Source organism: Pelodiscus sinensis, chromosome 4 (assembly GCF_049634645.1).
Source record: "Pelodiscus sinensis isolate JC-2024 chromosome 4, ASM4963464v1, whole genome shotgun sequence".
NCBI lineage: Eukaryota > Metazoa > Chordata > Testudines > Trionychidae > Pelodiscus > Pelodiscus sinensis.
Window position 1 is genome coordinate 63,269,970 of NC_134714.1, and position 20,660 is coordinate 63,290,629.

Consider the following 20,660-nt stretch of genomic DNA (forward strand, 5'->3'; position numbering starts at 1 on the left):
AAGGGAGCATAGCTAATATTTTCCCCTGTAAACACTCTTCCTATTGTTCCCTTGTTGCACTTTAATTGACACTTCAAAAAAAGGTGTCCTTGACAGCACTGGGATATGATTGGTCAACAGTGCAGTTATAAATTCTTTCAGCTGCTCTTTTTACAACAGACCACGCTGTTCAAGACAATTTTGCTAAGAACCTAAATTAGAGTCTAGACATGACTAATTTGAAAGGATTATTGTTGAACTGAAAGTTTCACAGTGCACGACAATCTGTATACTTAGAAATATTGGTAGTAGAAATGAGTGGGCTGAAGTATGTTGATTAATTAAGCTATACATGCCCGGAGCATGATGTTTTGCTTTTTCTCCCCTCCTCGAGGGCTATTGACAGCTGTATGGTAAACTAAGATATCCTGCTGCCTGGACTGACCATTGTGATTTCAGCACTGGTTAGTTACCAGTCAGGAACATCCTGCTGCCAGCCCTCCAAGTAATGATACATCTGCTTTGCATCTCCAGGAAAACTGGCAATGCTATTGGCTACATAATTTGCATTTTGTACCTACATTAAAAAGTGGCATGATTCAAATGTGAAATGCAGAAACCATGGGGCCTAAGGAATTGAACTAGGCTCACAGTTGGAAGAACATGCACCTAATGTCATGCTGTTGAGAAATATTTCAGTATTTTCTATAAGAAAACAGTGACAGCTCATAACTTGCTGCATCTTATTCTGGGCAGATAGCTGGCTGAATTTATTCCATTGTGTGCAGTCAATAATGTTTTCCTAACTACCCAGCTTCAGAAGCATATGCTAAATTTTTCCAGATGTAGACATGCTGGTACAAGTGTGTATATAAAAAAAAAACACACTGCTCAATGGCTCCAGTTATCCCTCTTTGTTAGCTTTGCAAATACAGTAACCCACTGTGGGACAACAGAGCTTGCCTCTGGAGGGGATCTTTGTTAAAGGTCGGAAATCAGATAGAAAACAGGATTCCTACACATGGTTTGTGTTATTGAAGCAGTTCTCAAACTGTAGGTCAGGACTCCAGAGTGGGTCACAGTCCCATTTTAATGGCTGAGATGTGCTAGAGCCCAGGGCCAAAGCCTGAGCCCCGCCACCTACAGGCCCCCTATCTAGGTCTGAAGGGCTTTGGGTTCTCCTTTCCTAGGGTGATATAGTAATTTTTATTGTCACGGTACAGTTAAGTTTGAGAACCCCTGTGTTAACTCGTTTCAACACTGCTCAAGTCTAGGTTTTCTCACCAGAATCTGAGGTGAAAGCATCAGTCTTATCCACACAGGATAAGTCTTCTCACTCAAGTTCAGTATTTACTATCTTTTTTTAAGCTGTCACCTTTCAGTACTACAGGGTCTATAATAGTAATTGCTACCACTATCACACACTGATTATTGAAACAAAAAACAGGACTGTGTAGCACTTTAGAGACTAACAAGATGGTTTAATAGGTGATGAGCTTTCGTGGGCAGACCTACTTCCTCAGTGCTGGTGGAAAGATCCCTAACTTTATGGCTGATTGTATCCCCATCCTATAGCTATCAACTGTAGCTGCCAACAAGAACATAAGTTGTCTTTTTCTCCCATCTGCAATTGGCCTCAATATTTCCATTAGTTTTAGTCATTAGAATCTTTTATTTAATGGAATTGGGGAAGATAGTTTAATTATTACAGTGGACTTTGAAGCCCACAGATCACCAATTTTTACCTTGTTTTAGGTAAAAACAACTCATAAGAGAAAGTGTGTGCCACTGAGAGAAATGGGATGTAAATTATCTAAATTCCCCTCACACTGATAACTGGCTACATTATTCTCTGCCCCCTGTCCTAAATTGTTATAGCATTCTCAACTGATACCATGCTTCTTCCTTGAGGTATCTATCCATGCACTGGTAAGTAAGGGATATGAACAGACCTCTTGTCATTTGAAGCTTAGTTGATTAACTTGTGGGGTATGCCAAGATCCTTCACTGATACTAACTGAAATATAAAATAATTATTACCTGATTGTTCCTTACAATTTTTAATTACTGAGCTATAGATCTGAGGGAACAAAACAAATGCAACTGACATAACACAAAACTGCTGTTATATTGATGGCCTATTGTAGAGCAAAAGTAAACATATCTTCAGTTAAGTATATACAATGCATTGCAGAAAAGCTATTTTAGCTAGGCTTATGATAGCTATTATAAATAATCATCTAGGACTTGAGTTATACTGCTCTTTCTTGAAAAGATGAGTCTTTTGGAGACTAAGTATCAGAGGGGAAGCCGTGTTAGTCTGAATCTGCAAAAGCGGCAAGGAGTCCTGTGGCACCTTATAGACTAACTGCAGTGTAGGAGCGTAAGCTTTGGGTCTTTGCCTATGAATGCTTATGCTCCTACACTGCAGTTAGTCTATTAGGTGCCACAAGACTCCTTGCCGCTTTTTGGAGACTGTACTTCTACATGTATCATCCTAAGCATTTATTTAGATCACAGATCAGCTAGTGCTGATGGTCTAAGAGTTTACCTCTTTCCCAGTATGCTTTCCACTGCCCAGAGAAGTTCTGTTTGACTTAGTTGCAAGGTAGTGTCTAAGATTTTTGGTGTAGCAATAGGTCTCATTCCACCACAACTGCAGTCTGGCATGACACACTGCCTGTCTGAAAACAAAGGAAACAATTTTTAGCATTAGCATGTTGTATTTGAATACAACTCATTGCTTTGTTGGCAGGAAGCCATTTGTCAGTGTTATCTGACCCCAGTTCCCATCTATTTTAGAAGGTGCTGCTGCTCAGCACCTCAAGAACATAGGTTCCCACTATCTACTTTTTAAGAAGTAAGTATAATTCCAGGTCCCCTTTTGAACAGCTAGGCCTGTCCTCATACATTCAGCTCTAAATGTTTTGGAGCAGGTGTTCTATTTTTTGTTGGGTGCTATTTGGCAGATTTACAAGGTCATGTCCATCTAGGGTTCCATATGAACAATTTTAGAGGTTTTTATTTTATACAGTAGGGCTTGATAATTTATAGTGTTCTTTTTCTGACACCCCACCCCATTCTGAATGTTCAAGTGCCACCCTCTGAAGTGGGCAGGAGTTTGTTGGAAGGGAATAATGCATTTGTGTAAACCATCTTCATCAGGCCTTGGAGATTTGGAGCTAGCTATGTCTACACACTGCACCTTACAATGGTGCAGCTGTTCCATGTATAAAGTATAGGGGGTAGCTGCTCCTCACCAGGAAAGAGCTCTCCTGGTGATAAATTAAAACCACTCTCAAGAAGGGGTGGTAGCTTTGGTGCCAGGCGTACAGGCCCAGTGACAAAGCACTGTCCACACTAGTGCTTTCATTGGGAAAACTTCTGAGGGGCGGGGGGGGGGGGGGGGGGGGGGTTAGGTTCAGCCTCAGCCAGTGATGAGAAACAGCCTGTCAGCCACAGGTTCCAATCTGTCCCAGTTTGGCAGAATTCCTGTGTTAACAGGAGTCCATTGCAACATGTCTAAAATTCTCTCATGTTTAGGGCTTTCTCTTTTTTCTGCATTTAACATAATCCTTAAGAAAACCGAGTGAACTTAGTACCCTTGAAAGCTAGCAAGACTGTTGGCCCTAGAAACAGAAGTTCTTTAGACAACCATGGAACAGACCTAGCATGGATGTGAGGATCACCTCTGAGGAGGATGAAGTTCTGTCTCTGGGCTCAGTTCTCTTTGTGGCAATTGATTTTACTTGTCCACTAGCAACCACATTGAGACAATCAGAGCACAAGCCCATACCAGCCTTCAGCTAGTAGCACCATTTGGTTACTCCCACTCAGGTGCAGTGCAGCCATGAGGCTTTCAGTTAGTATGGGTCTGCTATATTTGGCCCATGCTCTGAGGACCTTTGCTGTGTTCCCAGCAGAAGCTATTCTGTCCACCTCTTTAAAAACAAATGTCCATCTTAAACAAAAACTCCCACCACAGCAGCTATTTTCTTGCATTTGTCAAATGCTGAAGATTTCAAACAGGAAGCAGAGCAAAAGTCATTTGATTCCTCACATGCTGTGCTGCCTCTCAGCTGGTTTTGCATTGGGAGTGAGGGGGAGTAAGAGTGGGGTCACTGTGGGAGGAAGAGTGAGCCAGGGCTCTTGCAGACATCTCTGGGAAAGGCCAATCTACAAAGTGGCCTCAGGGGAAGCAATGTGAGAGGGGGGCTGTGAGAGACTGCCTCAACAGGAGCAGAGGCTTCAGAGGGGTAGCTGAGTTTGTAACAGAAAAAAAACTTTAAAACTTTTCATGGGCACAACCCACTTCTTCAGATGACAGGAGTGTTAGAAGTCCAGATCCAAGACTAAATAAGGGAAGACAGGAGGGGGGGGGGCAAGAGGAAAGGGAAAAAAAACAGGGAGGAAGGAAAAAAAGAGACAGGCAGGAGCAGAGCTGGGATTGGTGACTGACTTGGAAGGATTTTTAAGGTGAAAGCTAGGAGTACACTGGAACTTTGAAAAGAAACTTAGCAGATCAGGGAGTAGCAGCAGGCCACCTTCTGTACAGTCAGTTTGTATTTATGGTGGCATCATAAAAGACTGCATACTCAACTGCTGCTGCTAGCAGGGTGGGTACCTGAGCTAGGGTGACCATACATTTCAGTTGGGGCTGGGACAGTCCCAGCCCTGTTCCACCTGTCTCCACTTTAAAGGAGGAATTTATCCTGTTTGCTCTTGTGGACTTGATCCGCTGGCAAGAGCAAATGGGACAAATGCTCACTTTTGTCAAAAAAAAGTCTGGGTGCAAGGGCGGTTGAGTGGAGGCACCAGCCCCCTACAGTTAGGGAGGCAGCAGCATTTCAGCATGTGGGGGGCCCTCCACAGAGATCCAACCATGGGCAGTAGGCTCCTGAGGGGGGACACTTCAGGGTTACAGCATCCGGTTACAGCATCAGGGCAGGGAGGGGCCATTGGGAAGGTAGCTGGGGGTGTCCCGTTTTCTCTTGGAGAAATAGGGTCATCCTAATGATCTGTCAGACCTCTGGTTGTTGAGACCAGGGGAGCTCCTGCCCTCTGTAAGCACTGTGCAGCTGGAAGGCAGGATCAGGGAGTTTGTGCTCACAGAGGTGATAGCATACCAAATCACTCTTGTAAAAGCAGCTGCCCTCTGAACAGAGCAGGCTTCTGGCAGTTTGCTCCACTTCTAAACCCTGGGCCAGATTTCCTCTTTGTGCTCCATGACTTCTCGTCTCTGTGCCTGCTCCCCCGTGGGTGGAAAGGAATGAGTTAAGGGAGCCGGTCACAAGGTGGAAGGCGGCTGGAGGAGAGAAGAAAAGCAGTCACGCAAGGCTAATAGAGCTAGCTTGAAAGGGGCAGGGTTCTCACGCATTGCTGTGTAACCCTGTCATCTATCTTGTCGTGGTCCAGCCCTCCTGTCAGCATTAATCCACAGTGACCGTGGATTAATCCTCCCCTCCACACACTTGCCCCACCCCCAAGAGAGAGGCAATTGGGGGCAGGGATCTGTCCTTTAGCCAAGCAGCCTGCACTCCCCTGGCTCAGGCTTGCACAGAAACAACAACAAGTTACATAGAGCCCTGATAATTTTTTGATTATACGTGCCAGAAGGAACTTTTTCATTTCAGTTGCTTTTCACTACCAAGATAGGGTGACAGCTCCCTCTCTCTGCCATACACCCCTCTCCTCAGCTCCCAACCCGGGGAAGGAAAGCCCATCAGGCTGTTGGGTAACAGTTCTGGGTGCACCAGCTAGGTCCATCTTCCTGTACCAAGTGCAGATTGTTTAGAGAGGGACAAATTTCTGCCCATAAACTCCACTCACCCCCAGTGCCGGCTGAAGTTCACAATCCAGAGTGAGAAGCTGGAGCCTTCTAAAACACAGGCCATGTCAAGATGGCTGTGAGCTAGGTCTGGATGTTGTGCTTCAACAAAGTTCCAGCTAACCTGGGTTGGAGCTTGTCTGCTTAGTGTGCACAGGGCTGAAGTTTTTAAAACCTGCACTAGCCTAGCATAGTCAAAACTTATTAGAACTAGATTTCACTGGCACCAGCTATGCTGCAGCTATACCTGAGTCTGGGTACCTTGTTACACCATACATGTCATTATAAGGGGGTAGGATCATCAGGGGCCCTCCCAAAGCTATGTAAAATGCATCATGGATCATGAAATCTGGTCTTCAGCATGAAATCTGCCAGGGAAAGGCAGGACTGGTGCACCCAGGTTGGGGGTCCTACCATGTGCTGGGCTCCAGTTGTTAGTCCTAGCAGGGGTGGGGAGGGATAGGCATTCCTCTTCTTCTGCAGGTCCACTCTCTGGACCAGGTCAGGTCAGACCCACCTCTGGGAACCTCCCTTGGCTGCAAGAAGCTTGGTGGCTATTCACTGAACAGTGCCTCCCACTCCCACGTCTACAAAGGTTTTGGCACTCTTGCCCTCAGCTCCGCCCTCCTCAGTTCCAGGCCTAACACTTAGGGGTCAAATAGGCCTAGGGGAGAATTATGAGGAGGTGAGGAAGGTGGGGGACCACAGGACCTGGACTGTTGCCCACCAAAAAAGTGATGACCCTCCCTATACCATGTGCCTCTCAGGCCTGCTGCTTAGCTCTGAAGGCAGCACCTCCAGCAGCAGCAGCACAGAAATAGGAGTGGCAACATGCATAACAGGTGGAGTCCCTTTTAGGGGGGCTAGCTCCCAGCTAGGCCCTTTCCACCATCCCCACTCTGAGACCCCCCCCCCCCCGGCGGCTGGAGCCACACTCCCTTTACCACCCAAGCCGTCTCCTGGGTCCTCACTAATCTCTCTGGCGTCCTGGGAGATTACTGATGAATGCAGGAAGCTGAATAGCACATGCTGCTGCCTCAGTCGCCCAGAACCTGCATGGGATATAAAGCAAAAACTTTGCTGCCAAATCCTGCAACTGGGTGTCTGGTGGGCACAACACAGCAGAGCAGGCACAGCCTCCCATGACCTACCTATACCTGCCACTTATGGGCAGCAATACCAGCCTCCCCCACATGCTTCTTTTGGTTCAGGACCCATGTGTGGTTATAACACCAGGACATTTCAGATGCAAATATCTGGGGTGGGGGTGGGGGTGGGGGGGTCAAATAATTAATTCCACCCACCTCACTCTGGACACATGCTGGAGCCCAGTTGGAAGTTCTGCATACACGCAGTCTGGAAGCAAGGAGCACAAACAGAAATGTAAGACGAGGCAATCCTCTAAATACAGATAAGGACTCCCCAGCACCGACTGGATTTGGGCTGGCACAAGTTCTAACTAGCTAAGCACTGTACCTAAAGCAACAGCAACCAGCCTCCCCCCTCCCAAGCCACAGCAGAAATACGAGGAAACAAGACTGGAAAGTCAGTTACCTGAGCAGTTTAAAAACCTTGTGAATTTGGGTTGCAACAGTGGCAGAGCGAAGACTTAGCACTGACGTTTAAGTACTAGCTCACTGTAATGAAAGTACAGTAGTGGCTGCCACATTTTTTTTTGCTCACCAAATTTATTTGTGGCTCCTTGACTTATATCTGAATTCAGTTTTAGACTAGCATAACCAGAGAGCAAATGTGAAAAATTGGGACACTTCTTTTCATGAGTAAGGGGGGTACAGGCTATAGCCGTGGCTCTCAAAGTGTGGTCCGCAGACTACTACTGGTCTGTGGTCTCTTGCAGGTTGACCATGGCTCAGCCACCTCCCTGCAGGAGGGTGCTCCAGCCCAGTCCTACCCCGTGAGGTTGGCGCACCGGCGACAGCTTCCCACTGCGGGTGGGGAGCCCCAAGTCTCACGGGCCAGATCCGGTTCACAGGGAGAGCAAGTGGCTCTGTGTGATGCTACTTCCCCTCCCCTCCCCTCAGCTGGGGGAACGGCAGCGCAGGGAAGCACGGCCTGGAGGCTTTCTCCACTGCTCCCATTGGCCAGAACTGCAGCTAATGGGCGCAGCGGGAGGGAGTACGTGCAGTTGACAGAGGCCGCAAAGCCAGGTGAGTGCCCTTGTGCCCAGACCTGCATCCCTATCCCCCACATGCACCCTCCTTCCACCGAGACCTTGCACCTCCACCCTGCTCCTGCACCCTCCTTCCCAGACTCCCCACCCCAGCCCTCAGTTGCACACTCCCTCACAGCCAGACACCCCTCTCCCAACCCACTCTTGTGGCCTCCCTCCCACCCAGACCTCACAGCATCATCTCCTCCTGCACCCCACCTCCTGCCAAAATCCTACACCCCCACCCCTATCCCACTCCTTGGCAGCCCTTTTCTGCACACTGAACCTTTCATTTTTGGCTGCACCTCAGAGCCTAAGGGGGCCCACAAAAATCTACTAACCCCAGAAGAGTTAATCTGGCCTGTGGGAAGCCCTGAATCTTGGCCCTTCCCCCCCCCCCCCCCCCACTCCCATGGAGCTGTAGCACCAGGGGAGTGAGATGTCTCAGTTGGGGACCATATCAGCAAGGGTTGAGATTTTTGGGGGAAGTTGCTTCTCACTTCTGTGTGGTCTCTGACTGATTTTTATGTGGGTCGGTGGCCTCCCAACCCTAAAAAGGTTTCCCACCTCTGCATCAAATAAAAACAATGTAGAAATCTTCTGTGTTGGACATAAATTAATATTTTACTTTATTTAAAATGAAGCTTGGTAAACTAACATGTTAAAGGGCGTAAGTTGTTTAATGATTACCATTAATAAGGATTTCCTTTCTTACCAGTTACATGTGCCTCCTTATGTTATAGCTGCTATTTTCATTATTATGCTCTAGTAACCTAATATGAATAATGTAGTATTTAATGTATTTAGAGATAAGTGAAGGAATTTTGTCACCATGGCTGGTTGGCTGCAGAAAGATTTGCACTGAGCAGGGTGGGCTGCAGGCTAAAAAGTTTGAGACCCATTAGTCTATATAAAATAAAGTCCCTAATATCAAGATGGTCCCCTAAAAATCAGGATGGCTGATACCTCTAAATTAGGCAGAGGAAGGATCATTACTAGGGAGGGAACGTGATGGGGGAGATCAGTGACTTGTTTTTTCATGGATATGTCAGGCTAAAGCAGCCTGATTCCAGAGCACAGAACGTGACTGGAATCGCTCTTTGATTAATTAGTGACAGCAACTTTGCATGAAGCCAAGCTGGCTAGAAATGCATGGATGGCTTCCTGAAGTCTAAGTATTCAGCCAGAATAATCAAAGACATATTTAGTCTCCTAGTGGGTTAGAGGGGCTAGAGTGAGTTTCATTCAAACTGTAGAACACAAATAACATCTATTTTATCCTTGATTGGCTTTTCCCACAGGGGCAGGAAAAATATTTAGGGCTCCCCAAGAAGCTATAAGTAGGAGTAATGGGCTGCAATTAAGAAAAGGTAAATTTAGGCTGAATAAGAGGGAATGTTTCCTGATGTGAGATGATTTATCTAGAGAAGGAAGATGGGGAACCCCACTGTTTTGGGGATTTAAAACGGGACTAGCAAGAACACAAGAAAATGCACTACAAGAATAGACATGCTCTGGTGAGAGAAAGATTAGGAGCCATCAGCACTTTACCATCTCTCATACTGAGCTATTTTCTCATTTTATTTTTACTGTCCTGCTCAGAGAAATATCTTAACCCCATCTTAGCTCTCCAGAAGCCCAGCTAACTAAAAAACAGTTAGTATCCTATTTTTTCTTTTCTTTTGTGCCTTCCTCAGGCATGCTGATCGGTCTTTGTAGGCTGGCTGAAGTTTCTGATGCCCGACAAATCCCTGTAAATCCATCTCTGTAGATTATTTCACTCAGGAATAGCTTCCAGTTCTCCATTTCCTTCTCTTTTTCAAACTGTGTATCATATGATAGAGCAGGGGTCTCAAACTCATGGCCTGAAGACCTCCCTGGCTGGAGCAATTGCACAATCCAGCCTGGGAGTCGTGGGAAGGAACGTGCTCATTCCTACCCTCTCCATCCTATGGCACCCCATCTCCCGAGGTCCCACCAGGCCCTGCACCCCCAATAATCCCCAACAAGGAACAGGGTGCTATGTGAGAGAGAAGGCATGATGGTGGCAGGAAGGGGCAGGACTTAGGAGACAGGAACGGACAAGCCCTCCCTCCTCCAGCCTGCCAGGACTCCTGGGTCAGATTGCTCAACTGTTCCATCTGGGAATGACCTGCTGGCCATGCATTTGAGACCCCTGTGATAGAAGTAAATTCACCCTGTTTCCATCCTAGCCAACCTCACTCCTTCCTGTCCTGTTATCCAGACCTTAAGAAAACTCACCTGGAGGACACACGACTATCAATCTGAACAAATCCAACTTTCACCTGATTTTCAGTGCTTTCCGCTTTTGACTAGATCAGAAATACAACAGCAACCTCTTGTACTTTCCTGGTGCTTCTGCTTTTGGGAATTTTTATACAATCACAACTTTTAAGAGCTTCAAGATCTGGAGTCAAGTTTGAGATGAAGGTTCAGATTCAGAATTTGTTCACACACCTGTTTTGAATGGAACTAAGCAGCAGCAGGAGTCTAAAAACAGTGGTTTCCTGAAAATATTTATTCAACAAGCAGCAGCAGGCAAAAAGCTAATAGGAGCCATTAGGAAATGGATATGTAACCCTTCTGCCAAGTAGAGCCAGCAGCAGCCAGGCCAGATTCAGTAACTAGGGGGTCCTCTCCAACCATCCAACACGGAACTGGCTCAAGCCCCCACCCAGTAACCGGGGCAATTTGTAACACCACCCCTGAGCACCTCTGAGAGGCAATGCTTCCCCACTCACAGCACAGAGTCTGCGTATAGAAAAGAAACTTTTAATAAAGGAAGTAACTTGGCATTAATTGGGGAAAACACCACAAACAGGATTCATAAACCAACTGTGAGTGAAAGACTTGGGTTGGGCAGTGTCCTTTTCCTCTTTTAGGTCCAGCAATCTTAATGTCCCCATCACATGCCCATCCTGCTCTGCACCCTATTCACACAGTTTAGAGGTGTATCCGCAAAGTTCACCTCCCACCCTGGTATAAAAAGACATCTTCCTCATTCTGCTGGCTGCTGCTGGCGCCTCTCTGCTGCCGCCCTGCTGGCTGTCAGCCACCATCCACTGCCATTCACCTCTCGGCTGTGACCTCAGCATGTCAGTTTCTCAGTAATTTTCAGCTCTTCTGCAGGCTAGACAGAACCACTGCCCCATCTCAAGTGATTTCAACTCCCAGTGTTTTTAGCTCTTAGCAGGCTGGACATAAACAAAACTCTACCGCAATTAAAATAACAGAGAGGCTCCTAATGAAACCTATTTCTTCTTTGAACAGCGTGGGGAGGAACAGCATCTACCCAGTCTAGGCAGTACCCCTGAAAAGGGAGTGTCACCTCCCTCCTACAATACCTACCTCAACTCTTCTTACTCTCACAAAGCTCTGACAGTTAAGCCCCTGCTTAGGAAAACCCTTTTGCTAACTGAGCCCTTTCCTTTGGAACAGATAAGCACAGTCCTACATTTCTGTATTCCCACAGTAATTACACATCAGTAGCCATAATTCACTATCCTTGCATTCAGTTCTATCATAGTTTGGGACACCAGCTAAGTTGATTACAATGAGCAAAACACCGCTCACTCTGCTGAATATCTAGCAAATTTAAGCAAAGCAGGAGCAAACTTTATTTACATAAACACACCCAGGTTTCTTCCCCCCTCCCAGCCAGCTATCAGGGAAGCATTCTTTCAGACCTTGCTGGGCATCAGTTTTTCAGATATTCCCTACTGCAGGTTTCACCATTCTTTGTTCCCCTTAGCGTCAATGGACTCAAGCCATGAATTTGACTCGCGTGTCTCCAACATGAGTGCACTGTATTGCTCTGGTATATGCACAAACCTGGGTGCATGACCAAGGATATGTGGGAGAATGTGTGTTTACATCTATGTCTGCTGGCATATGGATGTGATACCAACAGTAAAATAGTTATCATAAAATCCATCCCACAGTGCCACTCTGCAAAGCACTTCAGTGCACGCAAATAAATAACAGAATACAGAGGAAGCCAAACAAAGAAAGACAGCAACAGCCCTACAGCTCAAACAAAATAATAAACACCAAATATAATAATCAACAATGCCTAGGGCCAGACCGTGAAAAAAGCAGTTTGCTATCCTTGGGTGAAATGGTTCATCCCCTGGGCACAGGAGTTTCAGTCTGGTCCACTGGCAATGGCATTAATATAAACATGCATGTTCATACCAGCAGCATGTGCACAAACACCAGAGATCAGGCAGACTGCTTTCTGCTTGATCCCAGGCAGTTACATGATGGATGGATTTGGTCCCAGGAGCTTAAGTAAATTAGACACAAAAGGGGTAAAAAAAAAGGGAATGGTGAGAAAAACAAGTTAAAAAAAAAGGAGACACCAAAGGACTTGGAACTCAATAAGCAATTGAGGGAAAGGGATTGTTAGAAAGAACCGAGAGAGGAATAGGTCCTCACTGAAACCATCACTCCCTGGCCTACAGACAAAGGGATGCCCATCTTGATCACCACCTCTGCATAAGCTGTTGACAAAAAGATTTAAAAAAAATTCCCCAAACTCTACCTGAACCTTCTGTGTTCTTAGTTTGTTAAATGTCAGCTGCCATTTAGGTGACAGGTAGAGCAGTAAATCTGTCCGGGAGAGGGATGAAGGACTCATGGAATACTGACCATCCGATCACACAGTTCTGTTATGACTCTGTAACAAGAACGGAAGAAAAGACCTGTGGGAACAGAACAACAAAAAGATCAAGTGAGAAAGACACACAAGTGTATGATGAACAGTTCTACTCCTGCAGCAAGGCTTCTGGGGGCTCCAGCACTTCCCTACAGTGACTTCCACTGACAGAGTCCCAGAACCTAGTGATGGCAAAACTCTATTAGGTCTTCCAGTTCATCACTCTTCCAGTCCAGCAATGGTCCCTGATGCACATTAACATGTTGACCCACCTAGTTTTAAATACATTAATCAAGGGGTCACCTCCCCTCATTTCCTTTTTGGAGATTCTTCATTATCTGCAAGTTGTTTGGACACTACTGTGTTAGAGAACCACAGGATACTTACATTTCAAATTTCTTCATGTGAAGCCCAGTAAAAGCAACCATAAGTCACCTTGCACACTCAATCAATGGGAAAATACTGCACACAACAGACATTTGATTTGCAGGAAGATAGCAGACTTGAAGTATAAATCTGCCTAAATCCAGAGAGATATGCCTAGCAGCTGGGAGCAGAGAGTGTGAGTGAATGTGAGGCTTAAGTCTAGACTGCCATTTTCTTTTTTAAAAGGTATGCAAATTGCGCTCCGCAATTTGCGTATCTTTTTCCAATTGTTTTTTCGGAAGAGGCTTTTCTAAAATTTGGCCCGTGTACATGGGCCCAAATGTGGGAAAAACCTCCTCTTTCGGAAGAGCCCTTCTTCCTCATAAAATGAGGAATATAGGGCTTTGGAAAGAGTGCATCTGCTCTTCCACAAAACAATGTTGGAAGAGCAGACGTATTCCCTGGACGCAGCAGAGTTTTTCCGGGATACCAGAGGTATCCCGAAAAAACTCCATAGTCTAGACATAGCCGAAGTGGAATCCAGCATTCTGGGTGGAAAAGCACATTTATTCTCATAAGTATTTCTGCTCCTTTGAAGCACAGGGAAAACAAAGCTTTTGGAGGCAACAAGCCCAAGGGGACACTGACACTGATTCTCCCCTCCCTATGCTTATGAAAATTTGCTTAGGAATATAAATATGCATAACTCAGAGATGCTTTGGACAAAATACCTCATACCTCATGAATACCCTAGCCTATTTTAGTGCATGTATCATTCTTGTATGAAAAGTTAGAAATATGAAGTATGAGACTGTTCAGTTCTAAATGTGCTAATGAGAGCCACTACTGATGTCCCCCCGCCTGCCCCCAATGACCTGGTGATCAACTTGTAAACAGCCTTGCTCGTCCTGTAAGTTCAAGTAGTGGTTGGTCTTAGGAAGATATGTGACTAGGGCTGCCAACCGATGTGTGTTAATACCTGTAATTAGTGCAGGGCAGGATTAACGCGTTAATTTTTTTAATGCGTTAATTGCAGGCGTTAATGCTGCGTTGCCCCTTTGAAGTGCTGCTCTGGCACCTCAAAAGGGACAGCGGTTTAGGAGCCTGGGATCAGCTGGAGTGCCCAGCTGACCCCGGGCTCTGTGCAGCACTGCCCCTTTAAAGCACCAAAGCAGCACTTCAAAGGGGCAGTGCAACGCGGAGCTGGGGAATCAGCAGGACTCCATGTGGCGCTGATGCTTTAAAATGCCGCAGGGAGCACGGGGCCAAGCAGGACCCTGCCCGAGTCCTCTGCTGGCCCTATGATACCCGCAGCGCTTTCACCTTTGAAGTGTAGCAACAGCCCTGAGGCTGTTGCTACACTTCAAAGGCGGAGGTGCCCTTATCGACTAATTGAATAGTCAATGCAAATTGCATTGACTATTCAATTAACCAATTAATCAATATTTACATCCTTACTACCCATCTGAAACTAATTTCACCAAACTTTTATAGGCTTATTGTTCACAGTAGGACAAGTTCTACAAAATACTGAATTAACTGTTAAAACACAATCTTTATTTGCTTGTGTTGAAAGCACCGCATATCAAGGAGAATTGATCAAGCTCCCCAATTAAACTGCCAATGGACTTTTTCCCCACACTTGCCAAGTACCAGTAAATCTGTGAATAGACACACATTTTCTGTTCTAATCAGTTTGCTCCTCCTGTCTGACTCATTCACAGATTTCACTATAACCCAGCATTTGTGAAATCCCCATTGTATCCCTTCAGATGGGCTGTGATGTCACAAGCATTGGATTATGACATCACAGTAATGTCTGTAGTAGTTCAGGACAGCAATACAGTAAATTCAGGATTCACTGCTGTGACATCCTGACAGATCTCCTGCTACGTCAGTCATGATAAACATTCGACTGAACGCATTTTCATATGCTCCCTTGTATATTGTGCCAGCTCTGTGCAGGTAGCTAGCGTAATAGACTTCACGAGAGCACCCAAAGACCACAGACATAGATAAGATATGAAGGCACCCAAGTCAGATTTATTGTCAAACGAAGTACATTAATAGTTGTTGGCAGCCAGATAACCTCTGAGCCCCTATGTATTTGTACCCGGGACAATGGATGCAGCTCAATCGATAGTATGGATTTCACTATCACCCCTTTGGCCAGCCAATGAATTAAGTTGAGGTACCCCAACATTTATAGACAGAAATGAACAATCTATGATACCCACCGTACATATCATCTTACGCACTAATGACACGTTTGGTACCTCCCCTTGTACTTTCCTCCAAAGCATTCACTGCCCCTTGTTATGCTTTCACTCTTGTTGTTTCCAACTATTTTATTATGGACTCAGTTCGGTGTCCCTGTACTGTCCTGATAGAATGTATTTACATATTTCATGTGCTTTTATCAGTGCTAGCAGTTTGAGTGCCGAGACACACTGACTTGCAGGCAAACATCTGCTTTTGACATAACTGTCTATTACTCATAGTATAACTCTTGCTTACTTTGGTTCAAGCACAAGGCCCTTTCTTCAGACTCTTTCTTTCTCCTACACTGGCATCATAGGAGGGAGGTCAGGCTGAATACAAAAGAGAAAGCTTGCATTTATACTCAGCCTGGTAGTCAAGCATGTCTGATCCCAACTGATGCACACCCCTCAGGGTATGTCTACACTACAAAGTTAATTCGAACTAACGGACGTTAGTTCGAATTAACTTTGATAGGCGCTACACTAGTGCTCCACTAGTTCGAACTTAATTCGAACTAGCGGAGTGCTTAGTCCGAACTAGGTAAACCTCATTTTACGAGGACTAAGCCTAGTTCGAACTTACTAGTTCGAATTAAGGGGTGTGTAGCCCCTTAATTCAAACTAGTGGGAGGCTAGCCCTCCCCAGCTTTCTCTGGTGGCCACTCTGGCCAACACCAGGGAAACTCATATGCCTCCCTCCCGGCCCCAGACCCCTTAAAGGGGCACGGGCTGGCTACGGTGCCCGTGCCAGGTGCAAGCCTGCTAGCACCCAGCTAGCAGACCCTGAACCTGGCACGGATCGAGCCAGCCACCCGATGCCCCCCAGCCCTCCCCCTCTTCCCGGGACCAGGCTGGCGGCTCCCGGGAGCTTGCCCAGGACCGCAAGAGGCGGGCACCCGCCTGGTCTAGTGTGGACATCGTGGACCTCGTCCACGACCTCCGCACTAGGCACAGGAAAGTGGCCGTCTAGTGCAGGAGAGCTGCCAGTCTGGCCACCCAGGAGCAGGTTTGCATGAAAATCAAGATGGTCCACTGAGACCCCCGACCCTGAGCCCTGAGCTTACAATGGCCGTACTGGGTCAGACCAAAGGTCCATCTAGCCCAGTAGCCTGTCTGCCAACAGCGGCCAACACTAGGGACCCTGGAGGGGATGGACCAAAACAATGACCAAGCCATTTGTCTCGTGCCATCCATCTCCAGCCTTCCACAAACAGAGGCCAGGGACACCATTTCTACCCCCTGGCTAATACCACTCCATGGACCCAATCTCCATGACTTGATCTCACTTCTCTTTAAACTCTGTTCTAGTTCTAGCCTTCACAGCCTCCTGCAGCAAGGAGTTCCACAGGTTGACTATTTGCTTTGTGAAGAACAACTTTCTGTTGTTAGTTTGAAGCCTGCTACCCATTCCTTTCCTTTGGTGTACTCTAGTCCTTCTATTATGGGAACTAATGAAGAACTTTTCTGTATGCACCCTCTCCACCCCACTCGTGCTTTTATAGACCTCTATCATATCCCCCCTCCATCTCCTCTTTTCTAAACTGAAAAGTCCCAGTCTCTTTAGCCTCTCTTCATATGGGACCTGTTCCAAACCCCTCATCATTGTAGTTGCCCTCCCCTCTCCCACCCTCTCTCTTCCCCTCTCCCACCTCCTTTTCCCAGTCTCCCCCAGTTTTGTTCAATAAAGAGAGATTCTATTTTTCAACACAATTGTCCTTTATTTTGTACATCAGGAAGGGGAGCTAGGGAGGGGTAAGTGGAAGGAGGTGAGGGAGGAATGGGGTACGAGCCCCCGATGGGGAGGACTGGGCTGGCTCTGCGGGCTCCTCGGGGTGGAAACTCTCCTGAAGCCCCTTGATTGACCCCCCCTCCGGATGGCAGCCTGCGGCAACTGCAGCCGGTCTGATGGCCGAGTGCTGTGATGTGCCCAGTGTGGGTACTCCAGGCAATCCAAGCCAGGACTGCTTTGCAAGCGGGGCACCCCTGAGAACTGTCTGTCCGGGGTGGGGGTGGGGTCTCTTTAAGCACAGCCCTCGGCTAGCCTGAGACAGCAGCTCCACGCTCTCAGTCCTCATCTGATGCCCTGCCGGCACTGCTTCTGGCAAAACGCTAATTCGAACTAGTTTTTTAGTCTGGAAGCGTTAGTTCGAATTAACTAATTCGAACTAAGTTAGTTCGAATTAGCGCTGTAGTGTAGACATACCCTAAGTTCCTAATGAAGGAACTGGAAATTGAAGGTGTACCTCTCATTATGGGGTCTGTGACTGGAAAAACAGTAAAGAACAGAACAACTGACCCTGGTCTTGCATGGCTTGTGCAACCCAAATGACTGACTGAAGCAGAAGTTGTTGTTCAAGCAATGCATGATCAATTCCTCAATAGGGCTAGGTCCTTAGCCAATATAAACAGGCATAGCTCCACTGGAGTAACTGCAGCTACTCTACCTAAGGAGCTGGTCCCAGGCTTAAGTCTCCTTTGATTTATACCAGTGAAATCCCACTGACTTTATTGAAAGGTATCTATAGGCCCACTAATTGGGGAGGGAGAATATGGAGGCCTTCTGCCTGAGACCCCATCCTTTCTCTGAATGTCGAGCTGACCCCCCTACCCCTCCACCTTGCCCAGGGGTCTGGGATGGCTGTCTGCTACCCTGGGTCACTAACAACTCTAGATTTAAGATTTCATCCTATTCTAATTGTTAGACACCCCTGCTTGGCTTTGTTTCTACTCACCCTGTATGATGGGGAAGAGGAAAGGCAGGTTTAGATTTACTTAGAACCACAATGTTTTATTATTTTATTTGTACACATGGAAGCACAGTGAGACGCTGGTGTGTTTCCGATGGAGGACGAGACCATGTTTATGTAGCCTCTCACCCATGCCAATTCCAAGTTTATTTTATACTTATAAAGATAGACACCTGTATTTGGGCTGGATTAGCTTTTATACAAACTGTGGTTTTTAGAGTTCTCTGTTTGTGGACTATATTAGTTTGCTGCTTATCTATCCGTCTATAAATAGGGAAGGATTACATATAAACACTCAAAAGCTCTCAAAAGTTAAGAAATGCTAGAATTAAGATTGCCTGTGTAACCTTAATTCAAGCCCCTTGTGCATATTACATTATGATACAGTCTATAATTACGTGATCACAAACTATTTTTTTCTACAAGAACCTGTCTAATTCAGTGTAGAGGGTGCAAAGTATTCATTTAATAAGACGCTATTCCATATTTCTTTTCATCCTCGTCATTGAGAGTTTGGATGCAAGTCACATTTACTGCACACTGTCTAAATCCCACACAGAACAAAGAATTAACTTCCCCCAGGGGCTTTTCAGTGGTGCTTATGGTGGGATTATCTTTGTGTTACAGAGTGGGAACTGAGGCATAAAGTCATTCATATTAAAAGTGTCCTATAATTCTGGGGTCCAACAGGAGACCCCTTCTCCCCCAATCTTGATTTTTCAGATGATTTAGCATTATGTAGCTCTATATGTTCAGAACACCACTTTCATTGATCTGCAGCTTTGAGTGCTCAACACTTCTCTAAATCAAGTTAGGTACCCAGAAAATGAACAATATGCAACACCATTAGTGAGCACCTGTAATTAGTAGGTTCAAGTAACTTGCTCAACATCACATATGAACTGTCTGGCAGATGCAGGGATAGAATCCAATTCTCCAATGCAGCATCCAACTGACTTAACCATGACACAACCCATTCTATTCATGCAATTCTTTGCCCCATTCATTTATTTACTGATCTTCCAACTTGGCAACCAAGGCAGGGTTCTTGTCTAACAGACAATAGTCTCCATCACTGCACAGCCCTGATTTATCCCCAGAGCAGTTCCCACTACAGAAGGATGAGACTCACACGTTGCCAGTGGGGTTCACAAATGTCTGCAGACAGCAGAGGAATTTTGAGACTCAAGAATCTTGGGTACCATTCCATGCTTTGAAGGGGAGTATGTTCTAGTAGTCACAGACCCTTTTGTTCACTAGCATGCCCCTTCCCCACCTAGTCTGTCCTTCTCTTCTCCCATCTCCTTCTCCCACTCTGCCCCTGTAGCCCTCTGCTTCCCACTTCTTTACATTCAAGTGAAGTTGGTTTCTCCATCTCCATGCGCCTTGGGTACTAGCAGTGGAAGGGGTTCTCCCATTGGCATAGATAAGCCACCTTTTCGAGATGCTCAAAGGAAGAATTCTGCCATCAACCGAACGCTGTCCACATGGGGACACAGGTTAATGTAACCATATCACAGGAGAATCGGCTTTACCATGAAATAGACTGTGCTGTGTCAAGGGGCCCCAGAATATAGGCGTGGACACTGTGGTTGCAGGGAGTGCTATAGTACCCACAGGCTTATGAGGGGCCCTGCTGCTGCCCTGCACTTGTGACTTTGTGGGCTGTGCTGCTGCCCCCTGCCCACAGCTCTGTGGGCTCCTCTGTCCCCAGATCCCATGGGGAAGGCCTGAAAATGAAGCTGCATACAGGGCCCCACCAATTCCTAACCCACCACTGCCTTGCATAGGGAGTGAGAGTTTTTCACACCCCTGAACAACTTAATTAAGCCAACATAGCCTCCTGGTGCAGACCAGGCCTGAGCGACCTCTGCTGAGCCAGCAAAAAATCACAATTTTCAGAACCACTTCAGCATTTCAGTGCTGTGACTGGTTATTTTGTGAGGATGGCACAAAGGGCCTCAATCCATGAGGCTCAAGTTCAAAACACATCCCTCACTCTTGGGGGGGGGGCTGGGAACTCTGAGGGGGCAGCATGTACAGTCTCCTGGGACAGGGAAAGACCCCCCCCCCCCCAATGGTGTTCATGTAACTGATGCATGGAGTTGTGAACTGAGACTCCTGGAGCTGCTGCAGCAACTCCCCTTGGCTGGAGGGGAGATTGCCATGATTATAATATGGCATTTGGATAAGTAAATGAAGGGAACTAGGAGTGCACTCCCATGCCCTCTAAAACAAAGAGGCCATCAATCTGAGAGCACATGAAGGACAGGCAGCAAGAGGAAGAGGACACATCTGGGGAAGACAGTGGATAGAAATATTTATGTCCCCCCCCCCCCCCCCCCCGCTAGTTTTAATGAAAATTTTGTCCATTTAAGCTGACCATACACAGAGACATGACTGGAAACTTTAGGCAGCTAAGAAACTATTCCTGTCCTCCCTGGAAATATAATTTGTTTTTAGACTGATTTATGGGCAGCAGCAACAAGCCAAAAAACAATTGCATTTTGATTCCTTAACGGGAACACTGCAGAGAACAAAAAACTAAGTATCTCAGGTCAAAACTGACTATATTTCTTCCTCAGAAACTCCAACATGAGATCTGATCCTGAAAATACATGGAGCATAACTT

General features: G+C 46.4%; 1 long non-coding RNA gene across 1 annotated transcript in view; it reads right to left on the minus strand.

Annotated features, from left to right (window-relative positions):
- Positions 1-15,974, minus strand: part of LOC112546724 (uncharacterized) — a 32,930-nt gene extending 16,956 nt beyond the window's left edge. The window contains exons 1-5 of the long non-coding RNA XR_012903437.1: positions 12,541-15,974; positions 7,111-7,162; positions 6,778-6,858; positions 5,106-5,284; positions 2,531-2,663 (exon numbers count right to left, since the gene is read on the minus strand). This is a non-coding gene — a long non-coding RNA (uncharacterized LOC112546724). The remainder of the gene's footprint in view (positions 1-2,530; positions 2,664-5,105; positions 5,285-6,777; positions 6,859-7,110; positions 7,163-12,540) is intronic.
- Between the last annotated feature and the right edge of the window lie 4,686 nt (positions 15,975-20,660).